This window comes from Nomascus leucogenys, chromosome 6 (assembly GCF_006542625.1).
Source record: "Nomascus leucogenys isolate Asia chromosome 6, Asia_NLE_v1, whole genome shotgun sequence".
NCBI classification, from domain to species: domain Eukaryota; kingdom Metazoa; phylum Chordata; class Mammalia; order Primates; family Hylobatidae; genus Nomascus; species Nomascus leucogenys.
The window spans coordinates 15,824,712-15,838,657 of NC_044386.1; the positions used below are offsets into that span (position 1 = coordinate 15,824,712).

At 44.7% G+C, this 13,946-nt stretch overlaps 1 protein-coding gene across 1 annotated transcript in view; it reads right to left on the minus strand.

Annotated features, from left to right (window-relative positions):
• The window catches only part of MYO10 (myosin X), a 274,349-nt gene that overhangs the window by 63,435 nt on the left and 196,968 nt on the right, over positions 1-13,946 (minus strand). The window lies entirely within an intron of this gene.

Sequence of the window (13,946 nt, forward strand, 5' to 3'; positions counted from 1 at the left end):
GGAGCCTTATGGGGAAGAGGCTTAGCCCTCAGTGGGATTAAGGTGCATGGAGATATTGCAAGGCTTGTATATAGTTTAAAACTCTTCAGTGGTTAACACTGTGAGCCTCAAAAATATCCAGAAGTCAAACCAGAATGGGGCAGAGGTCAACAGGGGCAGCATCAGCTGGTACGGGATGCCAAAACCAGAGGGACATAACAAGGCAGTGTCAAGTTCAAGCCCAGCCAGAGAAGCCAGAAACAAAGACAGAATACAGAGACCCGGGTTCCCTGGCCCCCGAGAGAATTACTAGGTGGGGGCCACATCTGAAGCAGCTAAATGCCCCGACAACCTGAGATGGGGGAGACTTAGGAACTCAAATATATTCAAAATACAGAGAGGCTCTGACAAAGGCAGAAAGACAGGGATGCAGCACGTTGCGGTGGGTGGAAGGCGGGGTGGCTGATGTTAGGTGCTCTCAGTCCTTTGAGGAATTACAAGGTGAGGTTGTGGGCTGGCATGGGAAGGTTGAAATCAGGTTCAGAGGTGTGGGAAGGTGTAGGGGGAGTTGGTGAAGAGCAGGGAGGCCACCTCCAAGGCTGGCACAAGTATGCACTAGCATCGATCAAAACATTTTTTTTTTTTTTTTTTTTTTTTTTTTTTTTTTTTTTGAGACTGAGTCTCACTCTGTCGCCCAGGCTGGAGTGCAGTGGCGTGATCTTGGCTCACTGCAACCTCCATCTCCTGGGTTCAAGCAATTCTCTGCCTCAGCCTCCTGAGTAGCTGGGATTATAGGTGCCCACCACCATACCTGGCTAATTTTTGTATTTTTAGTAGAGACGGGATTTCACCATCCTGGCCAGGCTGGTCTTGAACTCCTGACCTCATGATCCACCCACCTCAGCCTCCCAAAGTGCTGGGATTACAGGCGTGAGCCACTGCGCCCAGCTTTTTTTTTTCTTTTTTTTTTTTTTTGAGACAGAGTCTCACTCTGTCACCTAGGCAGGAGTGCAGTCGTGAGATCTCGGCTCACTGCAACCTTTACCTCCCAGGTTCAAGCGATTCTCCTGCCTCAGCCTCCTGAGTGAGTAGCTAGGACTACAGGCGTGCGCCACCACGCCCGGCTAATTTTTTGTATTTTGAGTAAGGACAGGGTTTCACCATGTTGGCCAGGCTGGTCTCCAACTCCTGACCTCAAGCAATTTACCCACCTTGGCCTCCCAAAGTGCTGGGATTACAGGCATGAGCCACTGCAACAGGCCAAAACACACTTCTTGATATTGTCCAGCAAACCTGTGGAATTGGAGACACAGAGGAAAGTGTGGACATTACCCAAGACAAGGCTGGCAATCTGGACAGCATGGAGGGCATGAAGCCCCAGGAGTTGACAGAGGCCACCAGCTTGGGACAGGGCAGCTCCCCGTCTCCTGCCTGGCCTGGGAGTGTTGTCACGTGCTGTGTTCACTCTGGGATCATTCACAGCTGGACACATGACTTGAGAACTCATTTTTTAGTATGCATGCTATGCTGCCATCAGAAAAAAATGGAAGGCTGAGCGATAAACCAAGCAAGGAAAGAAAATGAGGAAATTCTGAAGGGGGTTCATGGAGACACCAAGAGCAAGGAGGGACTGCGGGGGTCTGTGTGAGGAATAGGAGCAGGTCCATGCTCTCCTTCTGGAAGGGCGAGAGATCGAGCTGAAGGGGAACATTTCATATTTTGAATAGATCATATAAACTTAAAATTAGGGGGTTAATAATTCAACATATAAGAAAATGGATACTGCAAATCAATTAAAGTATGCTGAAAGAGACTTTCAGAAAAACCCCAAGAAACGATGAAGGAGGGAAGGAGGGCGAGAGGGAAGGAAGGAGGGATGGAGAGAGGGACTACAGATTTGCTCCAAATCAGACCCAAAGCCCTGGTGAAGACAACAGAAGGTTCAACCCTTTGCACAAATCCCATCTGGAAATCCTCACAGGGCAGCCTCCCCCTTGGGTATAATCGGTTGCCCTTTTATCTAGTGAACCTAATAAAACCTTTTTATCTGGCTAAACTAAACCTCCATCTCACTCTATTCATCAGTGTTCTATTTCTACTTCTCTGTCCACCATATTGAACAGGTCATCGGCTCCTTTATTCAGACGTGCTCTGAAAAATCATGCTGAGAAATACAAATTAGGAGGGCAGCTGTCTCTCTTTGTAGATGTTGCCAAGGAGGCCCAAATCGGTCATTAAAATGCTAAAATAGCTGTGAAACTCACTAAAGCATTTACACAATCAACAAGGTTATGTCCACGCAGTGAGGACTGAGCAACAAAGAACAGAGGAGATGAGGAGGGAAGTAAGAGGAACATGCATCCAGCAGCCACAAGTTCCTCAATATCCAAAGCCGGGAAAGTGGTCAAACTGAGATTTGGAATGCTTGGCTGAATACTTTTTATAATGCTGCATTAATAGTATGGTAAGAGCTGAGCGCGGTGGCTCATGCCTGTAATCCTAGCACTTTGGGAGGCCGAGGTGTGCAGATCACTTGAGGTCAGGAGTTTGGGACCAGCCTGGCCAACATGGCAAAACCCCATCTCTACTAAAAATACAAAACTTAGCCAGACATGGTAGCGGGTGCCTGCAATCCCAGCTACTCAGGAGGCTGAGGCAGGAGAATCACTTGAACCAGGGAGGTGGAGGATGCAGTGAGCTGAGATCACGTCACTGCACTCCAGCCTGGGTGACAGAGCAAGACTCCATCTCAGAAAAAACAAAACAAAAAAACAAAACAACGACAACAAAAATACACACACACACACACTCAGAAAAATTTGAGTTAAACATCTAGTCACCAAACAGATGCCAAATATTAAAAAGACCACAAGGTCATCAGATTTATATTAGTGGAGTGCTGGAAGGGGCTTGAGAAATCACCCCACCCCATCATCCCATTTCTACAGGAAGAAACTGAGATCGAGTCAGCCCTCTTCATTTCATTAAAAACATTGCTAAGAAAAGAGTTACTTCTTTGATAATAGATATAGCTGATTTATAAATATTCATGAATATATACTCGGATACCAGAAGAAAAAAAAAGTCACATGGAGAATTTTCCTTGAAAATTGCTCAATGCCGTCTGCTCTGAGATAAATGGTAATTTATTGGCAAGTCCTTGGTAAATTCTGCTTTCCAGAAGGAAGGAAGGCCTGGTGGGAAGAGGGTACTGGGGAGCTGCGCATCCTAGGAGTTCTTTCTCTTGCTTATTCATGTATTAAAGTGGTTGCCTGAAAGTCATAATGGGAAATTAGCCAGCCTTAGATCACAGCCAATATCTGTTAAGTATAAATTAGAAACGCCACAAAATATCCCATCGAGCAGTTGGGAGTTGCTAGGAAACGGGAGGTCAGGCAGCACTCAAAGGCCATGCTATTCCCATCCCGGGGCCTCTTCAGGACTCTCCAGGCTGGACTCCGGGCGGTGGGCGCCACGAGTTGACGGCTCAGCATCGCAGCATCCACATCCAGGCGGGGAGTCCAGGCTTCTGAGCTGGGTGACTCGAACTGCTTAACTGTTAAGTGCCTCCCTCCTGCTACCAGCAGAAAAGGGTCCAATGTGTGACATGCCAGGCTGGCTTCAGGGGCAGCCTGACGCTTTCTCCAAGATAGGAGTGCCTGAGAATTCGTATGAAAGAGTTTTAAGTTGAAGACTATTCCACAGATTAAGCACAATGTTAAAAATAAAAGGGATGCAAAAAAAAAAAAAAGAAAAAAGAAAGAAAACAAAGGAGTATATGCTCCTAAATGCAAGAAGCAGCAGACAGAAGGCTGTTCATGAGTGACAGCTTTCTCCTCACCCGTCCTTACTAACGCATTTCATCCACTTCCTTCAGCGATCCAATTTGCTTTACTTAACATCTACCACATCTTTCGACTTAAAAGAACGGCTTTCAGGGTTCTGACCATATTGCTTCCATGAATTTGTTTTTCCCCACGCCTACCCCAAAATGAACGTATGTCTTCACAAATTCTACCTGGCGATGTGCTGCTGAGTTCAGTCAATGGTGCCCACGTTCAAATGACAGATCACAAGAAGACATGAACACACCTGTTTTTTGCTGGGAGAGCCACACAGTGAACACCAGAGTTCTCTATCAAGACTCCCGATGTCAGGCCGGGCATGGTGGCTCCTGCCTGTAAATTCAGCACTTTGGGAGGCCAAGGCAGGCAGATCAACTGAGGTCAGGAGTTCAAGACCAGCCTGGCCAACATGGTGAAACCCCGTCTCTACTAAAAATACAAAAATTAGCCGGGCGTGGTGGCGCGCACCTGTAATCCCAGCTACTTGGGAGGCTGAGGCGGGAGAATTACTTGAACCCGGGAGGCGGAGGTTGCAGTGGGCCGAGACTGCGCCATTGCACTCCAGCCTGGGTGACAAACGCAAAACTCTGTCTCCAAAAAAAATAAAAAATAAAAAAGACTCCAGCCGGGCGCGGCAGCTCACACTTGTAATCCCAGCACTTTCGGAGGCCGAGGCGGGCGGATCACGAGGTCAGGAGATCGAGACCACGGTGAAACCCTGTCTCTACTAAAAATACAAAAAATTAGCCGGGCGTGGTGGCGGGCGCCTATAGTCCCAGCTACTCGGAGAGGCTGAGGCAGGAGAATGGCGTGAACCCGGGAGGCGGAGCTTGCAGTGAGCCGAGATTGCGCCACTGCACTCCAACCTTGGCAACAGAGAGAGACTCTGTCTCAAAAAAAAAATTAAATTAAATTAAAAAAAAAAAAGACTCCAATGCCACTTCTTTCCATAATGATGACTATGACTGCCATTTATCAGTCACCACGGCCATCAGTGGTGTCTCCGTTCGTGCCGGAGTCTGAGCCAGGAGTTTTACAGACTTGCTCACAGTTCCTCTTTGTACCTACCCTACAAAGGGTGGCTTCTGTACTCCCTTCCCTGATGGGAGAACAGAAAACTAAAGCGACACACCAATGACCTGTGGCTGGTAAAAGGCAGGCCGGATCCGTGTTAAAACCTCATTTGGCCCACCATGATGTGTCGCCTCCCAGGACAGCCTCATTCATCATTTTACTCCAGAAATGTTGAAAGAGTAACTTGCTTTATCATCTTGTTTGCCATAAATTGTCTAAAGGAGAGGTTGCTTTTATTCACTGAGCAAACAGCAACAAATCAACTTGTTCCTTGAGAGGAAAACCTTATGCTGTTAGCCCTGGAATAGGTAGAAAAACGCCCAGGTTAATGAATTGCTATAGAGTCATGAGGCTAATGGAGAGAGCTGTAGGGCAGAGTCTAAATTCTGTGATTTACACGAGAAAACCGTGGGACCAGGCCACGGTGGTGAATGCTGTTTAAAAATGCTACCATGAGGCCAGGTGCAGTGGCTCACGCCTGTAATTCCAGTAATTTGGAAAGCTGAGGCAGAAGGATTGCTTGAGCCCAGGAGTTCGAGATCAGCCTGAGCAATATAGGGAGACCCCATTTCCACCAAAAATAAATAAAATTAGCTGGGTATGGTAGTGCACACTTGTGGCCCCAGCTACATGGGAGGACTGTTTGAGCCCAGGAGGTCAAGGCTGCAGTGAGCCGAGATCCCACCACCACACTCTAGCCTAGGCGACAGAGCCTCAAAACAAACAAACAAACAAACAAACAAACCAAAAAACCCAAACCCAGAAAATGCTATTATGACACATTACACACTGGCAGACACTCTAAAAAATCCTCCCTGTCTGTCTCCGCATTCAACTCCATCAATGTCTTGGCATCATGAACTATGATCTGAGGCTGGTCTGTGACACAGGAACAGAAACAGAAAAACTTAGACATAAGCTGCTCATCTCTTCACTCTTTCCTACATTTTTGCACCCAACCCTCACTAGAGTTAAATCTCAACTGAAGAGTCTCTACTCACCCACACCCGCAGATCAGGGCCCCTTTCCAGGTACTGCTGCTAGTTTCTACTCCCCACAGCACCGAATAAAGCACAATCTATGCCTCAGATACGCCACTACACATTTACCAAAACGACCAGGACAAAGAACAAAAAAAGCCTTTGCATCCAGGCCAGTTGCTATAGAGTCTTTGAAAATTCCCAACCTGCTTTCTCTATCATCTAACTACTTTGTAGCAACATGCTGGAACAGGAAGAATGGATGTGCTGTGAGCAGGCAAGGTGAGAAGTGGAGAACAAGCGGCGATTGTACTGTAGTTAATTATTTTAATTGAGCATGAGAAGGGAAAGGCTTGAACTCTAAGGACGTTGGCAGAGCCCCAGAGTTTATGTAAACCAGGAAATGCCTCTAGCACGCCCCAGATAGCAGGAGCAACTGAATAGAAGTGGCCCATCTGCTGATGCAACAGTGCTGCAAACAATGGCTGCTCTGAGAGAGGGTCAGTTCCACAGAGTTTTCAGAGGTTGTACCTCTTTGTTCCTGCGTGCTCACAGGCTGTGTTAGAAGCCTGGAAATCCCAGTCAAATGATGTCACGACCAGGTCCAACCTGCCCTTCCACTTCTGCACAGGACCTTATTTCCCTAATTTGCAAGGTACCTCTGATTAAAAGCCTCTAAGAGCTGCAACTCTGTACACCTGTGGTCCAATGTAAACTGACTAGCTCAAGCTTTACTGGAAGCGATGCCATGCAGTCAGTGAATCAAATGCATAGGCCAACGTTTCAGAGTCAACACCAGAAAAAGAAAAGAAGAAAAAGAACGTGGTAGGCTAATTTTCCTTCTGCAATTCCTCGAACCACGATTAACATAGTAACAATGCCTTACATTTGGGCTTCATAATCCAGCGGGATTTGTTTTGGCTCAGCAAAGGGGATTTGTTTTAGCTCAGCAAAATTTGTCGTAGACCCCTACTTATGTGTTATAATAACCATATTTAAACTTCTGTGGTCCCATAAGAAAACACGACCAAAGTATGCCTACAAGATTTCATATTCAAATCATGGTCTTTTGCCAAATGGCTAAAAGCTGAAATCTCAGTTATTCAAACTTATTATGCATACTCTTACTTCATATTCTTATTTATCTGAAGAGTTCTTTCTTAAAAAATCACTAAATAGGGTCTAAAACATTGGTTTGCTAGTGAATTTTTCACCATCCTAAATGTGGAGGGTGAGGGGAAAGATGTTACTGTATCTTTAATAGGACCACTTTAATTTTGTAGAGGCAAACTTTGGGTATATTACAGAATTCCAAAGCCAAACAGTATTCCCTTTTAAGTGAAATACTGACAAATGAAGCATCTGGCACACTTTAATGAGCTGTTTTATCCTTTCAGAGTGGCTGAAACTAGGACAGCCATTCATCTGAGACAGTGGCTAGTACAGAGCAGTTACACAATGACACAGGACGCAGTGATACTAAGCTCACCACCACCATTTCACATCTCCTAACACGACTTACTAAAAATGGAAACAAAATAGACATTTAACTGAATGACTAAGTGTGAAACGATATACCATTTTCTATTTTAGTTGAATAGTAAGACACACGGTTAAAAGCAATAACAAATGCTATAACAAGTTAACTTGTATGTAGATGCCGTTTTTATTGACAGCAAATAAAAAATAAGAATAAAAACCAAGAAATCACCAGCATCGACAGCCCAGTGGTTTTCAAGAGGAGGTGGTTTTGCCCCCTGGGGGGCACCTGGGAAAGTCTGGAGACGTTGAGAGAGGAGAGTGTTACTGGCGTCTAGCAGGTAGATGCCAGCGCTGCTTTGAAGCCTCCTTCAAAGCTCAAAGAATAAACTGTCCAGCTCAAAATGCCAGCACTGCCAAGGCCAAGAACCCTGACTTATCCTGATACACAGGAAAAGGGTTAAGCAAGAATCATCTATTTGAGAGATAGCTGACGCGGAAGGAAAAGGATGTGAAGTTTAATTACGGACACATTTCAGTTCAAAGTGCTGAACGGGTGAAGCAGAGCCGCACACAACTAGAAAATCTAGAAAACTAGGAAAATCAAGTAAGTTACAAAATTAAGGGAGACGATGAGGCCAAAGCTTAGAGGAGGGTTTTGAGGTGGAAATACACAGGGGAGAGGTACTCACCTAGCCTGGAGCTGAAGGGGAGAAGCCAGTGTTTCTTTTGGAGCCCAGCAAGTGAGAAGCTGGGGGCAGAACCCGCGGCCATGCCTACCTCCAGAGGAACCAGTCAAGAGGAGGAGGGGTGGTCAGAGAGGTGTCAGGAAGGAGGGGTGGTTAGCAGTGTCCCAGGCCTGGGAGCAGGGGGTGGGGATTAAGAGGCAGGGCAGAGAGAAACTGTGCTGGGAAGCTTCCTGCAGAAGGGTAGCAAGTGCAGCCTTGATTGCCTGGCATTAGAAAGAAGAAAATAGTCACAGACTCTTTTTGGAAATGTTTAGCAGTGAGAAGAAGATTGCTCAAGGTGAGGGAGCCCAGTCAAGTTCCTATTCACCCTCACTTCTCCCTTTTCAGCAGGTGTATGTGTATGTATATCTATATAATCATTCAGCTCCCAGGGGAGGCAAGACAAAGTTAAAAAAAAAACAACAACGACAACAAAAGGGGCCGGGCATGGTGGCTCACGGCTGTAATCCCAGAACTTTGGTAGTCCGAGGCGGGTGGATCATGAGGTCAGGAGTTTGAGACCAGCCTGGCCAATATGGTGAAACCCTGTCTCTACTAAAAATGCAAAAATTAGCTGGGCGTGGTGGTGCATGCCTGTAATCCCAGCTACTCAGGAGGCTGAGGCAGGAGAATTGCATGAACCCGGGAGGCGGAGATTGCAGTGGGCCAGGTTTGCACCACTGCACTCCAGCCTGGGCAAAAAAGGGAGACTCCATCTCCAAAAAAAAAAAAAAAAAAAAAAAAAAAAGCAATCGTTCTTCAGAAAAGGTTGCAACAATTTATACTCCCAGCAGCAGAATCCATTAATGGCAGTTTCTTAAAATAGTCACAGAAACTGAGAAGTGTTATTGAAAAGCAACAAAGAGCCAGGAGCAGTGGTGTGCCCCTATAACCCCACCTACTCCAGTGCCGAGGCAGGAGATCTCTTGCAGCCAGGAGTTTGAGACTGTAGTGTGCTATGATTGTGCTTGTAAATAGCCCCTGCACTCCAGCCTGGGCAACATAATCATGTCCACCCCCCAACCCCCCCAAAAAAAAGCATAAAACCATTAAACCATTCAATCCTCACACTGGCAAAAGTATCTCATTTTAAATTTCATTTATTTGATTATGCTGTTGAGAACTTCAAGTAATTTTATATTTCACCTTCCGCAAATTTCTTATGTTTTTTACTCATTTTTCTACTAAAACATGTTCTCTTAGTGATTCATGAAGGCTCTTTATATATTAAAGCTATACATCCATTGTTATATACATTGGATATATATATCTTGTTTGCTGTTGGCTTTAATGAGGGCAGTTTGGCTATATATACATCAAAGTTATAACAATGTGCATATTCTGATTGGCAAATACATTTTCAAGAATTTACCTTAAGGAGAAAGTATTTGTGCACATGAAAAATACAGCACCATTATTTGCAACAACAAATAAACAATCCAATAATAGAAATCTGACTTGAAAGTATAGCCACTGACAGAATTTTATAGTCATGAAAAAATGCCTAAGAATGTTTCAAGATTTATTAAGTTAAAAAAAAAAGTGGGTTACAAAATTAAGGTAACCTATGATCCCAATTTAAAGGGAAAAAAAGGATATACACAACAAATATAAACAGGGTTGTCTCTGGCTGGCAAAATTATGGGTAACTAAATTTTAAAACATTTCACATATTTCCAAAATATTTTATAATCAGTAAGAATCGTCTTTATATTGAGGAGGGGTGAATGCAAACCCCAGCATCTAATGTGGTGGTGTTTTTATTATTGTCCCTATTCTTTGTTGCATATTTTTGAGGGTCAGAGAAAGAACCTGCCCGAGAAAAAAACAAGGAGTACCCCTAGGATGAAGAAGAACAGAGTGAAGTGCTGAAGAGCAGCTAATGAAGCAGAGCAGACCATCTGCACAGATGAGAGAAAACCCAGGGGAGCTTCAGACCCTGATCTTGAGAACCGCAGTCCACCCCTAACCTCTGGTCTCCAATCTCAAACGTGGCCCCTCTGCTCCAGAGTCTTCCAAGGGAGTGACAGCTGGGAGGGAGGCTGATGGGGATTTGGGAATTGGTCCTTTGTAGCTGCTGGGGGAGCAAAGTGAGCTTTACAACAAAGTCACTACCAGAAAGCACACACTGAGGGGGCTGCCTGTGAAAATGTTAATTCAGGGCGGCTAATGCTTAGAGGGGGAAAAAAAAATATCTCAGTCTGCATGAGCTAGACGGACAGGGGTGGGAGGTGAGGGGAGGTGGGGAGGGAAGGGATTTGCTCAAAGTGGGAGCAGGAGTGCCATTCAGATTGGACATGATTCGGTAAGTTCATCAGGATAAGCCAAAGTAAAAATGCAGTGGTGGAAGCTGTAATTATGTACAACCCATTTTAGCAGTTGGCACCTCCCGGGAGGGAAGCCGACCGACTGGGGTCGCCTCTCTAATTGCACCACCTTCCCGTACATATCCTTCAGCCACCAAGGCATTCAGCAGAGAGAGGGAAGCACTTCTGTATTCCATCATTCCAGCCCTCTCGCAAGCAGCAATGCGGTTCCGGACCTGAGGACCCACATATGTAAACTAAACAGAAGCGAGGGATGAGAAAACCAGTTTAACGTTGTAAGAGAGGTAGAAAACATGTGGCATTTTCCCACAGACGACTTACCTTTGCCTCTTTCTTATGAGGGTAATAAGTGTGTGTCAGATTAATTACTCTGAAAAATTGATGGCAAAAAAAAAACCCCAATATTCTCATACTTGGTTTTCGCTTAGCACCAGAAATCTTATATATGCGACGAAAGCAGATTTAGCCTAGTAGCAGTCAGCCACGTGATTATTCATTTTAAATGTAACTCGATTTAATATGAAAGACCACTTTCACAATGAAAACATCTCCCTTCCAGGGCACATTTAGCAACTGAATAGACATCAGCTGAACACCATTCCTCCATGGGGTGGAGGCAGAGATTAGCATTTCAGTCACTCTTTATTTTGTTCTTTCTTTGGGGACCTCTACTTCGGGGAGTAAAGGGAATCCCAACAGAATATGCCTCATCAGGTTTTTCCAGGCCAATTGCAAAATTCCAACATGTGTGTGCTTGTGTGAAATAAGCACATGATATTCAACAGATGACCATTCAACTCCAATAACTTCTCACATTTCCATACTTGCGTATGAACAGGTTTATAATGGGATTAAAAAAGAGATTATTCTTGTGCAGATTTCTTTAAAGGTTCCTATAAAGCACGAGGCAGGGAAAAGCTGGATGACTGCAGTGTATAAACTCTTAAAGAAAAATACTTTGGAAAAAATTCAAACAAAAGAAACCACCAATTTCCCCCTTCAACCTAATATTAAAAAAGAATTTTTCCTATAAAAGGTGAATTCCATATGAAAATATGTTGCATTATCAACGCCTTAACTGATCAGTGAATTGTGCCCTTCATTTTTACGAAAAAAAATTTGTAGTTCAAACTTGTACATGCAATCAAAATCAGCACTTACCCACTTGTAAACACTTCCGTGCCTGGAGAAACAGCAACATCTGTTCCCCGTGTATCATCTCTGCAGTTTTACAATACCATCATCATGGCAAGTTACATGAAACTTTTAAGCAGAACAAGAAAGAGAAAAATCCCTACCTTGGGTTTTCTTTCACCCCTTCAGTTTTTGTCCACTGTAAATGGCTGCATCTTTAGCAGTCCGGGCAAGAGCATCTAAGCTGACAGACACAAAAATGGGCTTTCTTTGGCTGGCTGGTGTTCCCAGCCTTTTATGTGGTGTCTCGGGCTGTGCTGCTTAATTCATTCCTGATTCTACTCAAAGGAAGTCCAGCCTGGCGAGGCTGACGTGATAGGAACTGCTGAAGACACTTTGGACTGCAGGGGCAAACTAACCATCATGCACGCAACAAATGTGTAATTACATTTCAGGGCCCAAAGATTCTTGATTTTAAAAGTCAATAATTTAAAAAAAAAAAAAGTCCCAGGACAAAATCAAGCAGTTTAGTTGTGATCTTGGAAAATCCACCCAGAGAACAAGAACAGCACTCTTTGCTGGTGCTGAGCTTCACTCACTGCAATTTATCTTGATCTCTACAGAGCTCTGATGAATAGTTTCCATGACAACTTGGTAAACAGGATGGAAGTGACCACTGAGGGGTTTACTGGGATTGTTTTGTTTAGGGAGAAGAATGGTTGCTTTAAATGCTTCCTTTACTAAAATTTCCTCCAAAGGTAAAAAGGCAGCTTTTTACAGGTTTTCTGTATGAAATGTTTTCAAAAGTCAAAGATGCTGGCAATGGGTGCTCCAGGTGCAGGAGACAGTCAAAACAACAGCGGACATGGGTGGCAATCAAAAAACCAGGAAGGGCCCGCACGGTGGCTCACGCCTATAATCCCAGCACTTCCGGAGGCCTAGGTGAGTGGATCACTTGAGGTCAGGAGTTCGAGACCAGCCTGGCCAACATGGTGAAATCCCATCAATACAAAATTAGCCAGGCATGGTGGTGGGTGCCTCTAATCCCAGCTACTCGGGAGGCTGAGGCAGGAGAATTGCTTGAAACCAGGAAGCAGACATTGCAGTGGCTGAGATCACACTATTGCACTCCAGCCTGGGTGACACAGAGCAAGACTCGGTCTCAAAAATAAATAAATAAATAAATAAATACATAAAAAGGCCAGGCACGATGGCTCAAGCCAGTAATCCCAGCACTTTGGGAGGCTGAAGCGGGCGGACTGTCTGAGGTCGGGAGTTCGAGACCAGCCTGACCAGCATGGAGAAACCCCATCTCTACTAAAAATACAAAATTAGCCGGGCGTGGTGGTGCATGCCTGTAATCCCAGCTACTTGAGATGCTGAGGCAGGAGAATCTCTCGAACTCGGGAGACGGAGGTTGCAGTGAGCAGAGACTGTGTCACTGTACTCCAGCCTGGGCAACAAGAACAAAACTCCACCACAAAACAAAACAAAACACCAGGAAGGATTATGAAATGTCAACGAGGTACTTTCCAGTGAGTACACAGAGGAAACGGAACCATTCCCAAAGACTAACCAAATGCACAGAGGAGTGAAAGGGGCTGACAACCCGGATAATTCTAAAAAGTCCTAACTCGCGAGTTGATGCTTCTGCCCTCTCTATTCTTCCATTAGTCTTGTCCATATCATTCACCACTTCTATAGTGAGCAACAGAAACTTCATTCTCAGCTGGGCACGCTGGCTTATGTCTGTAATCCCAGCACTTTGGGAGGCCAAGGTGGGTGGATTACCGGAGGTCAGGAGTTTGAGACCACCCTGACCAACATGATGAAACCCCATCAATATTAAAAATACAAAAATCGGCCAGGCGTGACAGTGCACACCTGTAGTCCCAGCTACTCGGGAGGCTGAGGCAGGAGAATTGCTTGAACCCGGGAGGCAGTGGTTGCAGTGAGCCGAGATTGCACCACTGCACTCTAGCCTGGGTGACAGAGTGAGACTCCATCTCAAAAAAAAAAAAAAAGAAAGAAACTTCATTCTCAGTGTTTCACCCTTTGACCAGGGAATCAGAAACCTCCCAATCTTATAGAAAATGACCTGGAAAAAAATGTTTGTCACATTATGAACTGATAATAAACATCTGGCATTTTGACATATGACAGTACTTATTTGTCAAAAGTCAAAGAACCATACAACACAGACGGTGGACTCCTGATGTAAACTTTGGACTTCAATAATAATGCAGCAATACTGCTTTATTATAACAAATGTACCACATTCGTACCAGATATTAATAAAAGGGAAAATGGTGGTGGAGGGGGGAAGTGTAGAAACGGTCTGTAGTATATGCTCACATTTTCTGTAAATTTTTTAATGTTCTTTAAAAAAAGTCTATTAAT